The sequence below is a fragment of the Oncorhynchus gorbuscha genome, linkage group LG02 (assembly GCF_021184085.1).
Source record: "Oncorhynchus gorbuscha isolate QuinsamMale2020 ecotype Even-year linkage group LG02, OgorEven_v1.0, whole genome shotgun sequence".
Lineage (NCBI taxonomy): Eukaryota > Metazoa > Chordata > Actinopteri > Salmoniformes > Salmonidae > Oncorhynchus > Oncorhynchus gorbuscha.
Genome location: NC_060174.1, coordinates 79,228,789 through 79,253,790, shown reverse-complemented (window position 1 = coordinate 79,253,790; position 25,002 = coordinate 79,228,789). Strand labels below are relative to the sequence as shown.

General features: G+C 42.4%; 1 pseudogene; it reads left to right on the top strand.

The window, feature by feature from the left end:
* LOC123990701 overlaps positions 1-9,882 on the top strand; it is a 52,574-nt pseudogene extending 42,692 nt beyond the window's left edge.
* Positions 9,883-25,002: the final 15,120 nt, after the last annotated feature.

Below are 25,002 nucleotides of genomic sequence, written 5' to 3'. Positions count from 1 at the left end.
ATTGAATGGTGCGGAGGGAAGAAGGAGTGATGAAGCAGGGATTGGTGGTGTTGGAGTGTCAGCCTCAGAGGAACCATTGATTAATGTCAGCTAGTCTGCAGTAGGGAACACTGACAAGACTCTTGGTGTAGAAGAACTGTTGGTTACAGCTGATTCTCTGTGAAAGTACAATGTGTCCTTGGTTTAATGGCACCCTTTGAGTTTTCAATGGGAAACTGAAAGATATTGCAAGCAATTGGATGGATTTGATTATCACAAAATAAATCTGCAACAGGCATGGCTAGTAGTAACTAAATAATACATCAAAATAAACAAACTTTCTTATTTTCATGCATAGAAAATGTAAATGAGTGTTCTTATTGGACAGGTTCAGGTTGCACTGTGTCTCAAAACGTTTTCTGTCGACTTTACATGCTCTTGCTTTCTGTCCCTGAATGAGTGTTGTAACTGGGTCATGTTCAGTTGGCCACAGCATAGCAAAACATTCTGTCCCTGTGTTACCCAGGCTGTGGGTGATGATGGTGAATGCGCTGCAGCCCTCAGTGAAGATGCTGAGGCAGCAGAGGTACACTCAGAACCTGATGTTGGACCCCCTCATCGTGCTGTGCAGTGACCAGAGAGTCTACAGGTGGAGTATTACTTCCTTTCCTACTGCACATGTTGCTTTGCTTACTATTTTGCATTAGATCACTATATTTGAGAATGTTGTACAATGAAAAGTGTTAAAAAGGAAATTGTTATCAAGTATTTAGTTTAGGTATTTTTTTCAGGACAAAACAATGCTTACTGAGCCTGGAATATGTTTGACATTAATCAGATAATGAAGTATACATATAATATGTGAGTAATTTCACTAAGTGGGCAATTCCACGGTAAGAGTGATGCTGAGACTCAGATTTTTCAAAATGTATGTAAAACTAAAGCCAATGATTGCAAAATTATACAAACCATACAACTCTATGCACAGGGACAAGGAATGTGTTTTTGTCCATTTTTCCGTGGACATGGTTAAAAGGAGTCCTTGTTTGTTGAGTTGAAAAATCTGAGTCTCCGCATCACTCTGTTATAGTGGAATTGCCCATGCCTAAAATTGAACATATCTATTGTGTGTTATTTCACCACAATTTTTTTTTTTTGTACATGTGAATAATTAAACTGTTTGTCCCCAGGTGTCCCCCCCTGATGGACATTGTCCTCCACGTGCTGACCAGCTACCTGCTGGCCTCCAAGGCCTACCTCAACCTCCACCTAAAGGAGACCACAGACTTTGACCCTCTCTAACCTGGGCTTAGGACAGGCTGGACAGCCAGAGGTCACCATAGAAGAGCTTAAAAACGCCCTGCTGGCTGCACAGGTAACACATAGGGACAGATACACACACTCATACATGTGCACACACACAGTGTATAGTATGTCAGTCATTTTAGTAGTAAGTAGAATCCCACATGGTGTGTATCTTGTGCTTCTTTCTGCCTCCAGGACAGTGCAGCAGTCCAGATCCTGCTGGAGGTGTGTCTGCCCACCTCAGAGGAGCAGCAGGGGCCCCTAAGGACCGTGGCCAGGTGCGATGTTGGGAGCCTGCTGAGGAGGATGAGGGGTTACTCAGTGACCTACGAGAGGTGCAGTGTCACATCTGCTGTCTGCTGTACCAGATGTTCATTGCTGACCCCAACATCGCCAAGCTGGTGCACATCTAGGTAAACCCTTCTACTACGTAGAAGAGATGTTCTTGCCAAATTCTAATCTCAAATTCTAGCCCTTTTTGTCGATAAGGCTCAGAGAGCTGAAAGGATCATGTTTATATGATCACATGTCAAGGCAGCATTTAGTCATAGCAAACAGCATAACCAAATGGTATCTTCCATAAGATCATATGTGTGCCACAGAAGTGCTGTTGTCAGTGATCTGTGCCTGAGTGGTGAGAGGGGAATCAGTTGCCTGCAGCCTGAATGAGTGCAGCAGTGACTGCAGCCTGAATGACTGCAGCCTGAATGACTGCAGCCTGAATGACTGCAGCAGTGACTGCAGCAGCCCCAGACAGTCTCAGTAGTAGGACGCTGCCATGTGTTTCACTTCATCAACCCAATCCTGCCTCTCTGTCACAGTAATCCTGCATGCCTGGATCCATGCTGTGCACACAAGCTGCTGCTGTGTGTGTGTTTACATCACAAGACAGAAGAACCTCAGTCAAAGGCAAAACTAAAGCCTGTCGCATGCTTCCCAAACATTTAGCGCATATATTATGATTACATTTTGATGTTTTTGTTTGTTTATTTTTTTCCGGCTGTTCGAGCACACATTTTGTTCTTGAGGCAAGTCTAAGTTGGGCAGCCGAAGTCTACGCCCCTTTGTCTGTGATTTGGTCAACAGTACTATTCCTAGTAGGAGTGGGAACTATGGACGGGATTCTTCAATGAAGTGTTTATCACTCAACAAGCGATGACTTGTTTTCATGCAAGTTTTTTCACTTGAGAAATATTGCACCAGACATCTTAGTTAGATGTAAAATTGCATGACTAAAATGACAGATTTCTTGATTTATTTTGGATGAATTCAGACTATTTTGAGTAAGTGTGTACCGGCTAGGTTGCTACGGCATCTCAAGAGGAACAAACAATAATATTGCTTTTTTGTTTTTCAGACAAAGGTCTTTATAAGGTAGTGCAAGGCACAGATGTTCGCTTCACAGAGTTCTGCTTTTTACTTGAATTTCTGTCTCTTTTTGTCTCCTCTCAGTTTCTCTCTCAGGTTTGCCCTCAAGCTTTACTACCTCTGACTGTGGTAGGCATTCCCTCCATCCATATCTGCCTGGACTTCATCCCAGAGCTGTCTGGCCCAGCCCCAGCTGAGGAAACAGGCATCCAAGCCCACAACCCTGAGCTACATTAGCCTTGTGTCTTTTTCAGGGTTTTCTACTGAACAACAATATAAAGGCAACATGTAAAGTGTTGGTCCCATGTTTCATGAGCTGAAATTAAAGATCACAGAACTGTTCTGTGCGCACAGAAAGCTTATTTCTCTAAAATGTTGGCCACAAATTAGTTAACGGTGCCTTTGGAAAGTATTCAGACCCCTTGACTTTTTCCACGTTTTGTTAGGTTACAGCCAAATTCAAAAATGATTATTTTTCTCCCTCATCAATCTGCACACAATACCCCATAATGACGAAGCAAAAACAGTTTTTTATTTATTTATGGAAATATCATATTTACATAAGTATTCAGACCCTTTACTCAAGCTTTGCACACCTGTATTTGGGGAGTTTCTCCCATTATTCTCTGCAAATCCTCTCAAGCGCTGTCAGGTTGGAAGGGGAGTGTTGCTGCACAGCTATTTTCAGGTCTCTCCAGAGATGTTCGATCGGATTCAAGTCCAGGCTCTGGCTGGGCCACTCAAGGACATTCAGAGACTTGTTGCTGCTGTCCTACCTGTGTTCCCAGTACACCCTGCCCAAGTCCCTCAGCGTGGCCTGTCTGGCTGTCAGCGTCATGGCTACCCTGCTCACAGCTCCCTTCCTCCCTCACCTTACTACATGTCCTACTCACTCCCTCCCTCCCTTTCCCCCCCTTACTACATGTCCTACTCCCTCCCTCCCTCCCTTTCCTCCCCTTACTACATGTCCTACTCCCTCCCTCCCTTTCCTCCCCTTACTACATGTCCTACTCCCTCCCTCCCCTTACTACATGTCCTACTTGCTGTGCCTCCCTTTCTGTACTTTAATATGTCACTGCCATCTCCTGGTGGGTCTCTGTTAGTGCAGTATTACTCATATACTTTTTGTACTCACTTCCCTGCTGTTCATTAAGTTTTTGCCTTTTTCATGCCCACTCTGCTGTGCCTGGTGGCGTTCTGCCAGACCTTCCCTCCGCTCTACGATGACGTGGCGGCCCTGCTTGTGCAGGTGGACAGGTCTGTGCCTGGTGGCGTTCTGCCAGGCCTTCCGTCCGCTCTACGATGACGTGGCGGCCCTGCTTGTGCAGGTGGACAGGTCTGTGCCTGGTGGCGTTCTGCCAGGCCTTCCGTCCGCTCTACGATGACGTGGCGGCCCTGCTTGTGCAGGTGGACAGGTCTGTGCCTGGTGGCGTTCTGCCAGGCCTTCCGTCCGCTCTACGATGACGTGGCGGCCCTGCTTGTGCAGGTGGACAGGTCTGTGCCTGGTGGCGTTCTGCCAGACCTTCCGTCCGCTCTACGATGACGTGGCGGCCCTGCTTGTGCAGGTGGACAGGTCTGTGCCTGGTGGCGTTCTGCCAGGCCTTCCGTCCGCTCTACGATGACGTGGCGGCCCTGCTTGTGCAGGTGGACAGGTCTGTGCCTGGTGGCGTTCTGCCAGACCTTCCCTCCGCTCTACGATGACGTGGCGGCCCTGCTTGTGCAGGTGGGACAGGTCTGTGCCTGGTGGCGTTCTGCCAGGCCTTCCCTCCGCTCTACGATGACGTGGCGGCCCTGCTTGTGCAGGTGGACAGGTCTGTGCCTGGTGGCGTTCTGCCAGACCTTCCCTCCGCTCTACGATGACGTGGCGGCCCTGCTTGTGCAGGTGGGACAGGTCTGTGCCTGGTGGCGTTCTGCCAGACCTTCCCTCCGCTCTACGATGACGTGGCGGCCCTGCTTGTGCAGGTGGGACAGGTCTGTGCCTGGTGGCGTTCTGCCAGGCCTTCCCTCCGCTCTACGATGACGTGGCGGCCCTGCTTGTGCAGGTGGGACAGGTCTGTGCCTGGTGGCGTTCTGCCAGACCTTCCCTCCGCTCTACGATGACGTGGCGGCCCTGCTTGTGCAGGTGGGACAGGTCTGTGCCTGGTGGCGTTCTGCCAGGCCTTCCGTCCGCTCTACGATGACGTGGCGGCCCTGCTTGTGCAGGTGGACAGGTCTGTGCCTCTGTTGCCACCAAGGCCAGGGATATCGACCTGCTCATCGCCAGTAAGTTTGTGTGTGTTTATGAGGCGCGGGTTGACTCTTAAACCACAGTCCCTGTGGTTATATTTGCAGGGAGGGTGGGTTTAGTGTTATGAAATATTGTGTGGATGAAGGTGGGTGGTGTGCTGATTGAATAAAAAGAAAACAATGCATTAAAAATCCATAAATGTACCATTCATATCAATACGCTTCATTATTTTTCTATCTGGCGTTGGTGCGTAGACTAAGTTTTAAGGGCTAACTGTATGCTCGACAAATTTATTGCCAAATGCTTTTGAAAAAGTTAATGTCGATCCACTGGGGCAAAAAGGATAACGTCGGAGATTAATTCAACAAGAGAGAACCTGCAACTGGAGAGTTGAAAGTAAATCGAAGGGAAGGTCAGAACAGTAGCCTAATGTTCGGGAAAGTGGTAAAAGAGGATGATACCTGTGCTGGATATGTTATGTGTGATGATTGTGAGGCGCAATACAAATTTGACAGGCACAAGACAGGGACTTCAAAATGGCACATCAAGGGAATTGTACTGTTCAGATGGGTTAAATGGAAGAGTAGCCTAACTGAAATCTGGACACTGACTGTAAGTCTATAACCTCTCACGTAGCCTAACTGAAATGTGGACACTGACTGTAAGTCTATAACCTCTCACGTAGCCTAACTGAAATGTGGACACTGACTGTAAGTCTATAACCTCTCACGTAGCCTAACTGAAATGTGGACACTGACTGTAAGTCTATAACCTCTCACGTAGCCTAACTGAAATGTGGACACTGACTGTAAGTCTATAACCTCTCACGTAGCCTAACTGAAATCTGGACACTGACTGTAAGTCTATAACCTCTCACATAGCCTAACTGAAATGTGGACACTGACTGTAAGTCTATAACCTCTCACGTAGCCTAACTGAAATCTGGACACTGACTGTAAGTCTAAAACCTCTCACGTAGCCTAACTGAAATGTGGACACTGACTGTAAGTCTATAACCTCTCACGTAGCCTAACTGAAATGTGGACACTGACTGTAAGTCTATAACCTCTCACGTAGCCTAACTGAAATCTGGACACTGACTGTAAGTCTATAACCTCTCACGTAGTCTAACTGAAATCTGGACACTGACTGTAAGTCTATAACCTCTCACGTAGCCTAACTGAAATGTGGACACTGACTGTAAGTCTATAACCTCTCACGTAGCCTAAATGAAATGTGGACACTGACTGTAAGTCTATAACCTCTCACGTAGCCTAACTGAAATGTGGACACTGACTGTAAGTCTATAACCTCTCACGTAGCCTAACTGAAATGTGGACACTGACCGTAAGTCTATAACCTCTCACGTAGCCTAACTGAAATGTGGACACTGACCGTAAGTCTATAACCTCTCACGTAGCCTAATTTAATATTAACTCCTGCTGAATTAAGCTTTCCTTGCAGTAAAGTGATACACCAGATATAGATTTTGTTTAGAGAACAGGAGTGGTGAAATGTTTTCTTTCTTTCAGCTCTCATGAGAGAATTCATGTACGAATAGGGGCCGTTTGTAAAGGTGGTGCTGCTATCTTAATCAGCATCATAAAATCTGACAGTATTTCAACCACTTAAAATAATATGCATCCAAGCTGAACTGAAATCATATCAAAAACATGTTGGGTAGTTTGAACCGCTTTTAATTTCCTTAGAACCAGTCGGGCGGTTGTGAATGGGTTATTAGCCATTGCGTGTGAGTTAACAAACAGCTGACCCGCACATCACTTGTGTTTTGTCTGTGAGATTCAATAAAAATATGTTTTCGTGTGCTATGCATCTCATTCCAGTTGCCATGTTTCACTCCAGTCTTTCCCCTGTTATTGATTGAGTAGTGTTGGACCTAATTATTGGAGAAGCCGAAGACCATGACCTGGATTGATATTTTGGAATGCTGGCATAGATTTACTCATTAGTGTAATTACATCAGTGACGTGATCGATTCGCAGTCGATTTCACCAAAATGTCAGTCCATTCTGGAGTTCAATGAAAAAGTGCACTTCAATGGAGAAAGTATATGTCCTGAACCATATAGAGTCATTTCTAAAGGTGTATCAAGGCAGCAGGCAAATTAAATAAATGTAAAATATTATATATTGGCTAACAGTTGAGTAGATACCGATTGCGTCATCTGTTTTTACAAGTTTTATAATTTACACATACACTTACCCCAGCAGACATGCCAGAGGGTTTTTTTTCACAGTCCCCAGGTCCAGAACCAATTCTTGGAAATGTACAGTATTATACAGAGCCATGAGTGCATGGAACTCCGGTCTTATTTAGTGCATGAACCTTTATTTAACTAGGCCAGTCAGTTAACCGACAGCAAACTTTGTTTCAAAAAACAAATAAAGCAACACCTCACGACACAACCATGTGACCTAGTTGTTGTGTGTATATATAGACATGTACAGTTGAAGTCGGAAGTTTACATACACTTAGGTTGGAGTCATTAAAACTCGTTTTTCAACCACTCCACTAATTTCTTGTTAACAAACTGTAGTTTTGGCAAGTCGGTTCGGACATCTACTTTGTGCATGACACATGTCATTTTTCCAACAATTGTTTATAGACAGATTATTTCACTTATAATTCACTGTATAACAAATCCATTAGGTCAGAAGTTTACATACACTAAATTGACTGTGCCTTTAAACAGCTTGTGAAATTCCAGAAAATTATGTCATGGCTTTAAAAGCTTCTGATAGGTTAATTGACATCATTTGAGTCAATTGGAGGTGTACCTGTGGATGTATTTCAAGGCCAACCTTCAAACTCAGTGCCTCTTTGCTTGACATCATGGGAAAACAAAAATAAATTAGCCAAGACCTCAGCAAAAAAATTGTTGACCTTCACAAGTCTGGTTCATTCTTGGGAGCAATTTCCAAATGCCTGAAGGTACCACGTTCATCTGTACAAACAATAGTACGCAAGTATAAACACCATGGGACCACGCAGCCGTCATACGACTCAGGAAGGAGACTTGTTCTGTCTCCTAGAGATGAACGTACTTTGGTGCGAAAAGTGAAGATGCTGGAGGAAACAGATTCAAAAGTATATATATCCACACTAAAGAGAGTTCTATATCAACATAACCTGACAGTCCGCTCTGCAAGGAAGAAGCCACTGCTCCAAAACCGACATAAAAAGCCAGACTACGGTTTGCAACTGCACACAGGGACAAAGATCGTCCTTTTTGGAGAAATGTCCTCTGGTCTGATGAATCAAAAAAAGAACTGTTTGCCCATAATGACCATTGTTATGTTTGGAGGAAAAAGGGGGACGCTTGCAAGCAGAAGAACACCATCCCAACCGTGGAGCACAGGGGTGGCAGCATCATGTTGTGGGGGTGCTTTGCTGCAGGAGGGACTGGTGCACTTCAAAATAGATGGCATCACGAGGAGGAAAAGTAGGTGGATATATTGAAGCAACATCTCAAGACATCAGTCAGGAAGTTTGGTCGCAAATGGGCAATGACCCCAAGCATACTTCCAAAGTTGTAGTAAAATGGCTTAAGGACAACAAAGTTAAGGTATTGTAATGGCAATCACAAAGCCCTGACCTCAATCCCTATAGAACATTTGTGGGCAGAACTGAAAAAGCGTGTGCGAGCAAGGAGACATACAAACCTGATGCATTTATACCAGCTCACCAGGTATATCTCTCTGGTCACCCCCAAAACCAATTATTTATTTGGCCGCCTCTCCTTCCAGTTCTCTGCTGCCAATGACTGGAACGAACTACAAAAATCTCAAACTGGAAACACTTATCTCCCTCACTAGCTTTAAGCACCAGCTGTCAGAGCAGCTCACAGATTACTGCACCTGTACATAGCCCATCTATAATTTAGCCCAAACAACTACCTCTTTCCCTATTGTATTTATTTTATTTATTTATTTATTTTGCTCCTTTGCACCCCATTATTTTTATTTCTACTTTGCACATTCTTCCACTGCAAATCTACCATTCCAGTGTTTTACTTGCTATATTGTATTTACTTTGCCACCATGGCCTTTTTTTGCCTTTACCTCCCTTATCTCACCTTATTTACTCACATCGTATATAGACTTATTTTTCTACTGTATTATTGACTGTATGTTTGTTTTACTCCATGTTTAACTCTGTGTCGTTGTATGTGTCGAACTGCTTTGCTTTATCTTGGCCAGGTCGCAAATGTAAATGAGAACTTGTTCTCAACTTGCCTACCTGGTCAAATAAAGGTGAAATAAATATATATATATATATATATATATTTTTTTTTTAAAAGAAGCTCTGTCAGGAGGAATGGACTAAAATTCACCCAACTTATTGTGGGAAGACTGTGGAAGGCTACCCAAAACATTTGACCCAAGTTAAACAATTTAAAGGCAATGCTACCAAATACTAATTGAGTGCATGTAAACTTCTGACCCACTGGAAATGTGATGAAAGAAATAAAAGCTGAAAGAAATCACTCTCTACTATTATTCTGACATTTCACATTCTTAAAATAAAGTGGTGATCCTAACTGACCTAAAACAGGGAATTTTTACTCTGATTAAACGTCAGGAATTGTGAAAATCTGAGTTTAAATATATTTGGTTAAGGGGTATGTACATTACCGACTTCAACTGTATGTGTAACTGATAGATGCACACACTACATGTTAATGTATTTAAATGGTAAATGATCTTGTCCTTTTTCTTTTTCATTACATGTTGGACCCCAGTAAGACTAGCTGTCGCCAATGGTGTCAGCTAACGGGGTTCCTAATAAATCAAATCAAATACATACCCTCTCCCTCCTTCCCTTTGTCCCCTCCCGCAATTTTCCCCCCTCCCCTCTGTCCCTTAGGGTTGCAGTATCTGAAGGAGAAACCCTGGGAGGTGTTGGTACCAGGAAGGGGTCAGTCCAAGCTGAGGCTTCCAATGAGGGCAGCAGGGGAGCTGGGTAGCTCTGCTACCATATAGAAACCACCTTCATGGACATCGGCACCAGCCTCCACGGACTACAAACACAGAGACTTGCAGGTGGAGAAAGTACTGGGGCTGGAGAAGGGTTGTAGATTTAGATATGAGTGTTATTTTATGTTGTAGTGTGTATGCAATGTCAGTGTTTTGTAGGTGTTGGAAGATACAATTTGCTGTAGGTCTGTTTTCTTGACCCCTGTGAACATATATTTTTCTAATCGGCATGTCTTATTTTTCCCAGCAAAAACATGTATTTTTGAAGTGGTCAGGTGACATTGTGTTTTTTATATAGTAAACTCAGCACAAAAAGAAACGTCCTCTCACTGTCAACTGCATTTATTTTCCACAAACATGTGTAAATATTTCTATGAACATAAAAATATTCTACAACTGAGATAAACTGAACAAGTTCCACAGACATGTGACTAACAGAAATGGAATAATGTGTACCTGTCCCGCAGGTGTGATGTTCAGAGGTACCGATCCTGTGCAGGTGTTGTTACACGTGGTCTGCCACTGCGAGGACAATCAGCTGTCCGTCCTGTCTCCCTGAGGTGTTTCAGTCCTCCAGGACCAGTCTCCTATCTCTGCAGTAGTTATAATTCCACAGATTCCTGTCAGAGTTCTAGTGGTTTTGGCCCCCAGGTTTATCTTTTCAGTATGTCCCTCTGGGGCCATGCTACAGTTTACAGCACAGGGGCCTTCTATTGCCAATCCCGCTGCTGGGCTTAGAGCTAGAATACAGCATCGACTGCCTGCTATCAGTAAAGGCATCTGTCTCAATTATAATCAGCCAGGAGAAGAGTTTTCTTAGACACACCAACCACTTACCTATTATCATCATTATACCTCTTTTGACAGGTTCTTAAACAGCTGTTATACAACCTAGCTGGCACTCTTCATTCATTACAAGAGTGTTTTTGTAACATTTTAAACTGCTTGACTGCTGCTGATTGTGTACTAGAGAGAGGGAGACGTGTGGTGTGTGAACCATCTTCATTAGGGCTGTCTTTGATGTAGTTCTAGACAGAGGGCTAGGGGTGGATGGATGCTGGGTACATTATCTTTAATTACGACTCCTCTAACCTGGAGGCTCCTCTCTCTCTGGCTGTGGGCTCCCTCCTGCGCCCAGGTCTCCACGGTTAAGTGGTTTACAGAGTAGGGGATGCCCGTCACACCCTGAGCTATGAGCTGCTGCTGGATCAGATCTGCATAATGGGGGAGATGTGAACGAGCCCTATTAGAGAAACACCTGTTTAACCTCTAGCTGCCAAACAGACAGATATTAAAGGTAGGTCACATAACTTTACGAACTCTGTCTGAAGGGAGCATGTGCACTAGAGCTAGACAGTCAGACCAAAGAAAGTCTCTAGTCGACAGTAACACACTGTATATGCTTATGAGAAGACCGGCTGTGCACATCCATTATTTATGGAGCGTGTAGTGGCAAGATGCAAACCCAGCTGTCCAGGGCTTCTGTAATGGCTCTCGTGTTGCTGCTAAAGGGACTCTCTAGTCTTACCGGTGAGTGTTTAAACAGAGACTCAAGATCCCTTCAGTAGACACTTGCTAGATTGAAAGTGATTGCTTTGACTGCCATCTCTTGTAGGGGCTTAACAGCTTAATCTTCAACAATGAGTGAGTGATGTGCTGCTGCTTCTTGATTAAGCTTTGTGGAGGAAATTGGAAGAATTAAATTTGAGCTGATGGAAAATAACACTTATAATTGCCTACTGCTGATAGAGAGATCCACTGCAATTTAGGAGGGTGCTTCACGAGAATAGATTTTTCACTCATCTGGATGTATTAATCCAAAAGCATCATTCTAAGGCTACCAAGTCCCTAGCTGTCAGATTATATTTTAAAGGTTTTCTGACTGACCTTCTATTCCAGGGATTCACCAGAGGGCAGTGTTGCCACGCGATAGACAAGTGCTCTCAGAATCCCCGGCAGGATTCATCATCGTTCACCACCACAGCACAGCTCCCCAGAGAGGTAGAATCTAAACTCATCTGGAGTCAGACTAGGGCTGCATCTCAAATGGGATACTATTTGGGATGCCGTCTAGGTTCTCATCCAACTGCTACAGACTTCAGAGCATGATGTACTTCGAGACAGCATAGATTCCCAAGCTGCACTTGGGTCAGACAGACTTCCTGTTTAGATTCAGCGCAAGTTATGGCTCGGAAAACGTACCTCAATCCAGGGATGAGATATTAATTGGCCCATTATTCCAACGGTTACACAGAGAAGATTGAACGACTGCTAACTAGCAGCCTACCAACTAGTTCGGAGGACCCTCTGTTACGTGTATGTGACAAAACTCTGAGGGTGACTTTAATAGAGCGGCGAGGGGATCAATAAACCCATCAACTTCGGGATACTCCCGTGATTTAAACCCATCAACTTCGGGATACTCCCGTGATTTAAACCCATCAACTTCGGGATACTTCCGTGATTTAAACCCATCAACTTCGGGATACTCCCGTGATTTAAACCCATCAACTTCGGGATACTCCCGTGATTTAAACCCATCAACTTCGGGATACTCCCGTGATTTAAACCCATCAACTTCGGGATACTTCCGTGATTTAAACCCATCAACTTCGGGATACTCCCGTGATTTAACCTGTTACTCCTACCCCCTACTTTTTCGAACATTCTGTTAAAAATCGCGCAACATTTCAGCGCCCTGTTACTCAGGCCAGGAATATAGTATATGCATATGATTAGTATGTGTGGATAGAAAACACTCAGACGTTTATAAAACGGGTTAAATCACGGCTGTGACTATAACAGAACGTGCGTTTCATCGAAAAGTGCAGGAAAATCTGATCACTGAAAGTGGAAAAATATATCCATCCGCCGCTTCAACCCATTGTTATGGGCGAACGACATTAAATAGGGCTGAGGTTACAGTACCTACAGCTTCCACACGATGTCAACAGTCTTGTCATTTGCCAATTCTTTGTTTCTTGGTCTCCGACCGGATATTTTGGTTGAGAAATACACTGACATTATTTCCAGACGGACCCCTATAGAAAACACTTCGTCTCGTGATTAATTTGATCGCTTATTAACGTTTACTAATACCTAAAGTTGCATTACAAAAGTATTTCGAAGTGTTTTGTGAAAGTTTATCGTCGACTTTTTTAATTTGAAAAAATGACGTTACGTTATAAGACGCTATTTTTTTCCGTTTATCACACAGTCTTCATAGATCGATATCTAGGCTATATATGAACCGATTTAATCGAAAAAAAGACCCAATAGTGATTATGGGACATCTAGGAGTGCCAACAAAGAAGATGGTCAAATGTAATGAATGTTTTATATTTTATTTGTACGGTTTGTGTAGTGCCGACTATGCTAATTATTTTGTTTACGTCCCCTGCGGGTCTTTTGGGGTGTTACATGCTATCAGATAATAGCTTCTCATGCTTTCGCCGAAAAACATTTTAAAAATCTGACTTGTTGCCTGGATTCACAACGAGTGTAGCTTTAATTCAATACCCTGCATGTGTATTTTAATGAACGTTTGAGTTTTAACTAATACTATTAGCATTTAGCGTAGTGCATTTGCATTTCCAGAGCTCTAGATGGGACGCCTGCGTGCCAGGTAGGAGCAAGAGGTTAAACCCATCAACTTCGGGATACTCCCGTGATTTAAACCCATCAACTTTGGGATACTTCCGTGATTTAAACCCATCAACTTCAGGATACTTCCGTGATTTAAACCCATCAACTTCGGGATACTCCCATGATTTAAACCCATCAACTTCGGGATACTCCCGTGATTTAAACCCATCAACTTCGGGATCCTCCCGTGATTTAAACCCATCAACTTCGGGATACTTACGTGATTTAAACCCATCAACTTCGGGATACTCCCGTGATTTAAACCCATCAACTTCGGGATACTCTCGTGATTTAAATTCATGTTCCACTTTTAAATAATAAAACAAGCATGAAATTCAAATGAACAAATCCCCCCCGCATTTTATAAGATTTAAACCTCAATAACATTTAATTTGGGTGCTATTTAATTTGTTTTGTCCCAAAATCAGAAACAAACACGCACACATAATTAGGTACGCTTATCGATTTATTTTTTTCATTTAATTGTGCAAACTCCAAACACATGTTGAAACAGCACTTCGCTCTCGAGCCTGTTGGCTTGGTCTAAGTGGCTATCAGAGGGTCAATTTTTTTACTGCCTCAGCTTTGAAGGGGAAGGGACCAGTTTAGGATTCCGCATTAGTACCTGCACCCTTGGTGACACGAGTGAGGCATCATTTTGTTTCCCTGGGGTCCCCCTCTCATAAAATAAATGATAGATCTCATAGATTTACTGGTGCCTCCTAATAAAGTACATATTTTTATAGCAATGTCAGAGATGCCGCTTATGCTATACTTATTTTCTAGAGCGAATAGGACAGGCATTCCGTGGAGGGATTATTGAGCTTCATCTTCATTTGCAGGTGAAATCTGAGTGCAGTCTTCTTTGTCTTGTGTGTAGTGGTTAGCTTGTGGATGCTGTTGTAGGGCTCTGTGCGGCAGACTGACATGCAGAATGGGTTTACTGTTGCTGTAACTCACTGATGCTTTGGGAGATGCCTCAGCCACGCGGGGGTGAAATTACAGAGCGGTTTTGTTTTCAATGAGAGCAATGAGAACACCTCAATGAGAACACCTTTTACTCAAACCACACGTCTTTTCATTTTCTCTTCCACCCCATGAACATCACATTTTTTACTGCAATGCAGAGACAGAGGGGGGAGAGCGAGAGCATAAATCTATGAGATTAGTCATTAGCTACCTCTCAATTAGATCTGTCAGTGTCATTCAGCGTGTGGGTTAATTATTTGCTCATTTGGTGCCGACAGACATTGAATTAGCCAGTTAATTGTGTGCTAAATGATTGCCGAGCCTGAGTGAGTGAGTGGAAAGGGGGTCTTCAATAACACTGCATGTCAATGAAGCTAAAGGTGTGTGTATGACCTCCTACTGCAGAAGTGTGCTGCTTCTGCTGCCACATCTCTGTTCTCCACAGCAATCAGTAGGTTAACCAGAAAACAGCCCTTTGATGACATCCAGATACACATACAATCACATTCCGGCTTTGATTTGGACAATTGACATCTGTTGTTGCATTTGCCATGTAGATCTTATCTTGATTTCTAACTGATGCCAACTTTCCACATGGTATATCGACTAGAACAAACATAGGATCAGAGTGAATAGAGTTACTGTATATGGTGATCTTTCCCAACAACAGCACTGAAAATTATGGCGACCATAGACCCTGTATCAATCTGTTGATCTGGGGAAAAGTGGCACGGCACGGTCGATGCCAAGATATGATGTACCACAGCAGGCAGGCAAAGCTTTTTGTTTTGTAGTGTTGGATCAAATGGACTTGTTGAGAGAGCTGGCTCTAAAAACCTGCTAGTTGGAACAGGTAAAGGCCCTAAAGAGTTCTGGTCTGTCTGTCACTGAGCCAGACATTAAATCAAGCGCCCCCTCATCTCACAGACCAATTAGGAAATTACTTTTGTCTGTTGTTAATGTTGAAAAAAGTACCCCTAATTATTAAATGTTTTTCTTTGTATTTTTATTATAAATATTGGCCAACGGGCTCGGGAGGTGAAGGTCAAGACATGCGTCCTCCGAAACATGACCCGTTAAACCGTGCTTCTTAACACCACCCGCCGAACCCGGAAGCCAGCCGCACCAATGTGTCGGAGAAAACACTGTTCAACTGACAACAAAGGTCAGCCTGCAGGCGCCCATCCCACCACAAGGAGGCGCTAGAGCGCAATGATCCAAGTAAAGCCCCCCCTGGCCACACCCTCCCTTAACTTGAAAGACACTGGGCCAATTGTGTGCCTCCCTATGAGATTCCCGATCACTGCCAGTGATAGAGCCCGGGATCAAACCCAGGTCTGTAGTGATGCCTCTAGCACTGTGTTGCAGTGCCTTGGACCCATAAGAATTTAAAACAAGCAGGCTCACAGTTTGAGATTATGCTTTGTGGTTCCTGTTTTGTCATATTGTCATTTTGAGGCAGCAGAGTAGTCTCGTGGTTAGAGCATTGCACTAGTAACCGAAAGGTTGCAAGATCGAATCCCTGAGCTGACAAGGTACAAATCTGTCCTTCTGCCCCTGAACAAGGCAGTTAACCCACTGTTCCTAGGCCGTCATTGAAAATAAGAATTTGTTCTTAACTGACTTGCCTAGTTTAATAAAGGATAAATAAAATAAATATGAAAAACAAGCTGCAGTGTAAATCATGCTGTCATTGCATTGGCTGGCACTACTCACTGCACCACAGCTATTTAAAGCACTTAAACAATGCAATTAGCATAATTCCTGCTGTAAGACCGTTTTATTTGTAATTTAGTTCAGAATGAGTATGAACAAACAGTCTCACGGCATGACATAATGACTTCAGGCAGGTTAATGAAATGTAAGCTTGCAGCACTCTACAAAGTACTGCTTTCCCCTTTTGTGGTTTGGCTGAGAGGAAAAGGAACCATATGTTGTTCCCAGTGACCTTATGGAAAGCAATGTTGATTTGCTTTTTTATCATCTTGTATAGTTAGGCAATAGTTGAAAAGTGAAGGATAATTTAGAATGCAATGTTCAGTTTACAGTAGCTTAGGCCCATTTATTATTGTAGAGTAAGCATCATCTGTAGGTCATGGTATAATGAACACTTTCACTAAGCAACAGCTTTTTGCTATAATGTAACTACCTTTAGAATGCTTCGGGGTATTTTAAACCATAATTGACGTATTTCCTGCTATACATACTACTGTACATATCATTTTCTTTTGCAAATGATAATACTGTCTATACAAACCACGCATTTACAATGTATCGTTCTGACATTTATTGATTTCTTGTTTAGATTTCTTGCTCATTCTACTGCACTGCTGGAGCTAGTAACACACATGTTGTTGCACCTGCTATAATACCTGCAAATCTATGTACGCAACCAATATACTTGGATTTGATTTACTCTTTACACAGAGAGAGGCTATTTGTTCCTATTTACACGATGGCAACAGAAGACAAGCCCTTACGAGCCAATATAAATAGCACTTCAGCTTGTTCTAAGTCATTGTAATCAGGGACGCAACTTTGGTTTTAGAAGCAGTGGGGACATAACCTTGATGGGTTCTGGGGGTCCTCCCCCATAATTATTTGGGGCATCTAAAGTTAATTTCCTGCATTTCTACACAATACAATATGACCCATGGCCCCTTGAGCCGTCTCTCAAAAATAAAATAAATGCTCACAGTCATCAAGCTAGGTATGAGATCATTGTTAAATATGTTTAAGTGATTGATAAGACTGAACTAGATCAAACGTAATTCAATAATCAATATTGTGTTGCACCTTTTAACCAGCCTAACAAACAACTCTTTAAAAACAGGCCAGCCCAAGCCGCCTGCACGCCCAACCCTCACCAGTCTTGTCAATAGCTCAACTTTTTCTTTTTTTCCCCAAAGGGAAAGGTTTGGAAACACTTATTTTTTTAAATACACACCGACACATAGGGGTCCACCACCCCGTAGCGTCCCAACACAACACACCCCACTCAGCTTTAGGATCTTAGTGAAACATTCATTACTGGTTTCAATTGTGTTAGCCCAAGGTCAGAGTGACAACCCAAAGGACAGCAGACTCCCAGGGCCTGGACTGAGCAGCCCAGCAGCTAGGGATTGCCTAAATAGGTATCTCCCCTGACGAGGGCATGTTTTCAATAGATTCCTTTCGTTGTACTGTATTCCATATAAGGCATCCAGACCTTATGAAAGTTGCCCAGTATACCCTTGTAATAAATCAAATCTAGTGATACATAACTTGACATTTCTGCCATCCGTTGTCATTTGGGAGGATAACCTACATTCAATGTAATGGCAATGAATTACTTAGCTGCCATAAATGCTTGGTTAAACAGTTTCTTCTGATTTGTTTCTAATATCTTGAAAAAGTAAAGGGGAGCCACACATTCTAGGAGCTCAGATGGGGGGGGGGGGGGGGGGATTTGTGTAAAATATGATTTCAGAATGGCTTTTTACCTGTCCCCAGTGAAAGTTCGCCCTTGATTTTGGTCACTAAAGCATGTTCTCACATCACAGCTTAGAAAAAAGCTTTACAATGGGATTCATTTCAAAGGATTTCTTTATTTTATTGACTGGTCAAAATATTTGACCAGTCTATAATGTTTAGTTGTAAAGAGTTGCTGAGTGGGGACATTGACGTTAGGCAATTTACCAATTTATGAGGCTTGACTTTGTCTTGACATCCCTACAGGTGGGACACTGTCATCATGACATGAGCTGGTAAACCAGACAGTGACATGCAGTTACAGGAGTCACCTCAATATCAAGAGCCTTTTCAATTAGTCAGGAAAATGTCTTACAGCTCATTGTAGCTCAGAGTATGATAACCATCACCACTGTCAGTTACAGAGTTTCATTGGTGTAATAGCAGGCAATCAGAACAATAAGGACCCAAATGAATCCAATGTCCAGCAGATGTCTGTTATGAGGCCCTTTAATATCCACAATATGCTAGCTGGTGCTGCCTGTCTGTTTGCAGTGTGGCAGGTGTTTAGACAGGTCAGGCAGGGTCTAGGTCTGGTGTGGCAGGTGGGCCATTTGGCGAGAGCCAAATCTGTGTGTGTTTCCAGTAGATGTACATTTACATTTACAGTAGATGGGTACAAAGGTGACATCCAGTGGGACAGTCACTTAACAATTCATCTAAAACTTAGGGGGGTGGGGTGAGAGGGATTATAACCTATCCTAGGTATTCCTTAAAGAGGTGGGGTTTGTGCATTGCAGTAGAGGGAGTTTGTTCCACCATTGGGGGCCAGGTACACCACTGTTCCTCATTATCTCTCTGGCAGCAGTAGAGGTGTGTGCCCATGTTGGACTGTCACAGCCTGTCTGTGTCACCCAGGAACCTGGGCAACGCTCACTGCTGAGGGGAAGATTCTTCTTCCCTAGTTGTTATATATCACTGGTACTACTGAGCTAACCCTGAGACATTACTTTACACTCCTATAGAGACACCAGGATTAATACTGAACATGAGGGAAAGTATCTCTCTGAGGGGTGTGGATACTGAATAGTTCTCTCAAGGCGAACATGTATCAAAAAGCACTGTTCTGCTTGATCAGAGAACAAGACTAAACAGACTGAGACTGTCATTCTCCACAGATCTTCTCTCCCCAGTCCCCCCTGTCTGTTTTCAACCTGAAATTGATTACATGCAGCATGAGTACTTTGTAGGGTTTGAATGTGTGTTTGGCTGGGAACAAAAGGACACCATTAAAGAGGTTTTGTATCATCCTCCAAAACCTTTATTTGAAACCCCCTGAGTTTAGGAGAGAGATGAGCGTCAGAATCGAATGGATCGGGAATTTAATTGGCAGCATGTCAGCGGCATATTTGCATTTTGTTCTTTAAAGACGCTATTAATTACAACCGATGAAGAAATCTATGGAAAGATGAAACGTGTTGCACTCGTTCATTTATTATCCTTCCCTCATCTCAACACTCCGCTGCCACTCTTAGGGGGTGTAACAGGGCTGGCCTATTAGCAAAACGATAAAAGATCCAGTGCCCCACTGTTTCCGCAGGTAAAAGGATTAACATTTCAATTGACTGGGAAGAAATGTAGGATGTGCCATAACAGGGAGACACGGGAAGTCCTAGTTCCCTGTGGTGCTCTAAGCATAAAACAAATGAAATCATTATTTTTTAACAGATTGAAACTCCCAGAGAACATCCTATAAATCGAACCAAATTAGTTTCCTTTATCTCCAAAATAAGTACTCTTTCTCTGAAAGTTTTGAATAGCAAAAAACTTTTGAATGTTACTGGTCAAATACTGTTTACATGGAAATGAAAACCGATAACTTGTTTCACTGCACTGTCATCTTTGGGTTACATAATGGCTGATGGGAGTTGCCCTCAGAGCCCTGAAATAACCAATAAGAACCATGACCATACATTGCAATCATGTATTATATGGGGGTTGTATTGGGGAGAATGTGATGTCTGTGTACTGTTTATATTTGTATAATGTAGAGGTGAGGATGACCCCTGAAGCCATAGAATGTTGAGGGGACTTTTCAGAGGTTTTCCACCTCCACCTCGTTCTATAGACTGGACAATAGAACGAGTCAAAATTCACCCAAGGCTGAAAAACGTCAAAATAACATTGGCTAAGCTGGAACAGTAGTGGGAGCCCATAGCAAATGAATGGAATCCAACGTTCGCAGAGCCTGTTTTGACTGGAGTGATGCTTAGAATTCCATTTGGCCTAAATGGTACAAAAAAAAGGATCCCTTTTTATTTTACCACTACAACCTGTTAGTCGGACGAAACTGGAAAACCCCCCCAACTAATATAGAAAGTAAACATCCGCACCTCGTCTGTGTTATGAGAAAGTAGGGAAAAATGGAAAACTGACTGTCTGGTCTAGTGATCGATGACAACCGATCTCGCTGCCCAGACTTACATAATTAGAAAGAGGAGATTCACATGATTAAAATTACATTCGGCCTAAAAAATATCTGAATAATACACATTGCGAGTTAATAGGCAAAATAGACAAATGCCTATATTTCCCCTGTATGAAACAATGGGACGACCTCAGAGTTCCATGAGTAATTTGTTGTTGTTTACATTTGAACTATAATGTATGTAAATGTAACTATAAACAACGTGAGCATGTCTTATTCCCAACAATAGCGAAGGCATTGTGACGTAGAACAATAAGCTGGGAATAGAATGTTCGGGAGGTGAGTTGGTGTACTCTAACTGGGCAACTGCAGAAGGCGTAATTTCTTCTGTTGAAGCCATTCTGTTGATTTACTTCTGTGTTTTGGGTCATTGTCATGTTGCGTCACCTCAACTTCTGTTGCGCTTCAATTGGCGGACAGATAGCCTAACATTATCCTGCAAAATGTCTTGATAAATTTGGGAATTCATTTTTCCGTTGATGATAGCAAGCTGTCCAGGCCCTGAGGCAGCAAAGCAGCCCCAAACCATGATGCTCCCTCCACCATACTTTACAGTTGGGATGAGGTTTTGATGTTGGTGTGCTGTGCCATTTTTTTCTCCACGTATAGTGTCGTGTGTTTCTTCCAAACAACTCAACTTTAGTTTCATCTGTCCACAGAATATTTTGCCAGTAGTGCTGTGGAACATCCAGGTGCACTTCGGCAAACTTCGACTTGTAGCAATTTTTTTTTGGTCAGCAGTGGCTTCCTCTGTGGTGTCTTCCCATGAACACCATTCTTGTTTAGTGTTTTACATATCGTAGATTCGTCGACAGAGATGTTGGCATGCTCAGAGATTTCTCTAAGTCTTTAGGATTTTTCTTAACCTCATTGAGCATTCTGCGCTGTGCTCTTGCAGTCATCTTTGCAGGATGGCCACTCCTAGGGAGAGTAGCAACAGTGCTGAACTTTCTCAGTTTATAGACCATTTGTCTTACTGTGGAATGATGAACATCAAGGCTTTCAGAGATAGTTTTGTAACCCTTTCCAGCTTTATGCAAGACAACAATTCTTAATCTTAGGTCTTCTGAGACCTTTTGTTTTTTTAGGCATGGTTCACATCAGGCAATGCTTCTTGTGAATAGCAAACTCAAATTTTGGGACCACAATACTTATGTCATGTAATAAAATGCAAATTAATTACTTAAAAATCTTACAATGTGATTTTCTGGATTTTTGTTTTAGATTCCGTCTCTCACAGTTGAAGAGTACCTATGATAAAAATGACAGACCTTTACATACTTTCTAAGTAGGAAAACCTGCAAAATCGGCAGTGTATCAAATACTTGTTCTCCTCACTGTATATATACAGTACCTTCAGAAGTTATTCACACCCCTTGACTTTTTCCACATTTTGCTGTTACAGCCTGAATTTAAAATACCAATACCCCATAATGTCAAAGTGGAATTATATTTTTTAAAACATTTTTACAAAAGCTGAAATGTCTTGTCAGTAAGTATTCAACACCTTTGTTATGGCAAGCCTATATACATTCAGGAGTAAAAATGTGCTCAACAAGTCACATAAGATGCATCGACTAATATTGTTTAACATGATTTTTGAATGACTACCTCATCTCTGGTACCCCAAATCTACAATTATCTGTAAGGTCCCTCAAGTCGAGCAGTGAATTTCAAACACAGATTCAACCACAAACCAGGGAGGTTTTCCAAAATTGGTAAACATTTTTTTAAATAAAAAAAGCAGAAAGTCAATATGTCTTTGAGCATGGTGAAGTTATTAATTACACTTTGGATGGTGTATCAATACACCCAGTCACTACAAATATACAGGCGTCCTTCCTAACTCAGTTGCAGGAGAGGAAGGAAACCGTTCAATTATTTCACCATGAGGCCAATGGTGACTCTAAAACGGTTACAGAGTTTAATGTCTGTGATTGGAGAAAATTGAGGATGGATCAACAACATTGTAGTTACTCCACAATGCTAACCTAAACAACAGAATGAAAAGGAAGCCTGTACAAAATCATAATATTCTGAAACATGCATCCTGTCTGTAACATGGCAAACAAATTAACATTTGTCCTGAATACAAAGTATTGCTTTCCAGCAGACACTGGGAGATTAATTCACCTTTTAGCAGGACAATAACTTAAAACACAAGGCCAAGTCTACACTGGAATTGCTTACCAAGACGATATTGAATGTTCCTGAGTCGCCTAGTTAAAGTTTTGACTTAAATTGGTTTGAAAATCTATGGCAAGACTTTGAGATCTCTCTTTATTTAATGCTGTGGTGTCTCTCTTATCATGATGTGGGGTTTGGCCTTCTTTTCCCCCCCTTTTTCATCCCTGCAGGAGGCCTTTTAACTCTTGGTAGGCTGTCATTGTGAATAAGAATTTGTTCTTAATTGACTTGCCTAGTTAAATAAAGGTTAAAGTCTGTCTAGCAATGATTAACAACCAACTTGACACAGGAGTAAAAATGTGTGAAAAGCTCTTAGAGACTTATCCAGAAAGACTCAACCACCCCAAGGGCCACTGCCTGTTCAACCCGCTATCATCCAGAAGGCGAGGTCAGTATAGGTGCATCAAAGCTGGAAAACAGCTCCTATCTCAAGGCCATCACTGTTAAACAGCCATCACTAACATTGAGTGACTGCAGCCAACATACTGATTCAAATCTCTAGCCACTTCAATCATACAAAATTGGATGTAATAAATGTCACTAAAACAATGCCACTTTATATAATATTTACATACCCTACATTACTCATCTCATATGTATATACTGTACCATCTACTGCATCTTGCCTATGCTGCACGGCCATCGCTCATCCATATATTTATATGTACATATTCTTTTTCATTCCTAGTTATTAAAGGTAGTTGTTGTGAAATTGTTAGCTTGTTAGATATTACTACACGGTCGGAACTAGAAGCACAACAATTTCGCTACACTTGCATTAACATCTGCTAACCATGTGTATGTGACCAATAACATTTGATTTATTTGATTTGACTCAGCTATAATCGCTGACAAAGTTGATTCTAACATGTATTGACTCAGGTGTGAATTATGTAAATTAGATTTCTGTATTTAATTTTCAATACGTTTGCAAACATTTCTAAAAACATGTTTTCACTTTGTAATTATGGGGTATTGTGTGTTGATGCGTGAGGGACTTTTTTATTTATTTTTATCCATTTTTAACTTTTTTTAGTTTCTTTCGCCAGTAGAGAAGGCTAAGCACTGCTAGTAGGTACGATATTCAGGAGCTGCCAAGTAGCAAGACTATTGGAGTCCAGAATAGCGACACTGCCCTCTGGTGGTTAAATAAATAAAACAATTGAACCCATTGAAATTAGGCGATCTCAGTGGAGAAATATTGTCAAGAAAAAAAAGGAAGAAGCAACGTAACGCGGTGTGTACATTATTACAAATGAGTGCAGTGAATGAAGTAATTGCAGAAACTTCTGAAGTGAAGAATTAGATGAAAATTCAGAAAATTATGGAATACAAGGAATAAGGAAACTGAACAATTAACTGTGAAAATGGCAACCATTGGTCGAGTACCAGAGTTTGAGGCTACAAGAGGATTTTGATTCTGGCTGTCTGCAAATGAAATCAAAGATGAAAAGATTGCAGAATTATTTCTCAGTGTTTTGGGTCCAACTGATTATGGATTGCTGAAAGGTCTCATTGAACCAATGAAAGCAGTGGAGTTGAACTATGCAGAACTGACTGAAACTCTTTTAAGCCAATTCTCATTGCAGAACGTTTCAGATTTGACCAACGTCACCAGAGTCAAGGGGAAACCGTGGCTGACTGCATCCTTGCTTTGAAAAGGCTGGCAAGTACATGTGAGTGTGCGTGATTTCTTGATGCTCTCCGAGACAAGTTTGAATGTGGTCTCACAGGTGAAGCATATCACAGAGAAGGACCTGACCTTTAAGAAAGCCTGTGATATCGCACTTGGACTTGAGCTTGCCCACAGGGATACTATTGAGCTATCGGGACATGCAGAACGTCAGAAAGGTGTTCACAAGGTCAGTGACACGTGGTGAATAAGGCTCACAAAAGTCACACTTTTCTCAGTCCCGTCCTCAAGGTTACACAAGAACAAAGCAACCCACATCTCAAAGGTCTAAGCCAAGTTGCTACAGATGTGGGGGAGATAATCATCAGCACAGTGAATGTCGATTCCAAAATGAAAAGTGCCACAATTGTGGAAAGGTTGGACATTTACATAGAGTGTGTAAGGCCTCAAAACGCACAGCAAGAGCACACAAAGTGTCAGACGCAGCACAAGAAGAGGAAGGTACAACTGAAACAGTAGTGGAACTGTTCACAGTGTACACAGCTCAACAACTAAAAGATGGAATCTATCTCAACATGGAGTTAGTGGGAAAACCAGTAAAAATGCAGCTGGACACCGGAGCGTCTGTATCTCTGGTTCCAGAGAGACTCTACAAAGACAAACTGAAAAACTGAAAGACTGCCCTCTTCAGCCCGCGTCCATCCGCCTTTCCTCATACACTGGTGACACTATTCCTGTGTTAGGGCAGATCCAG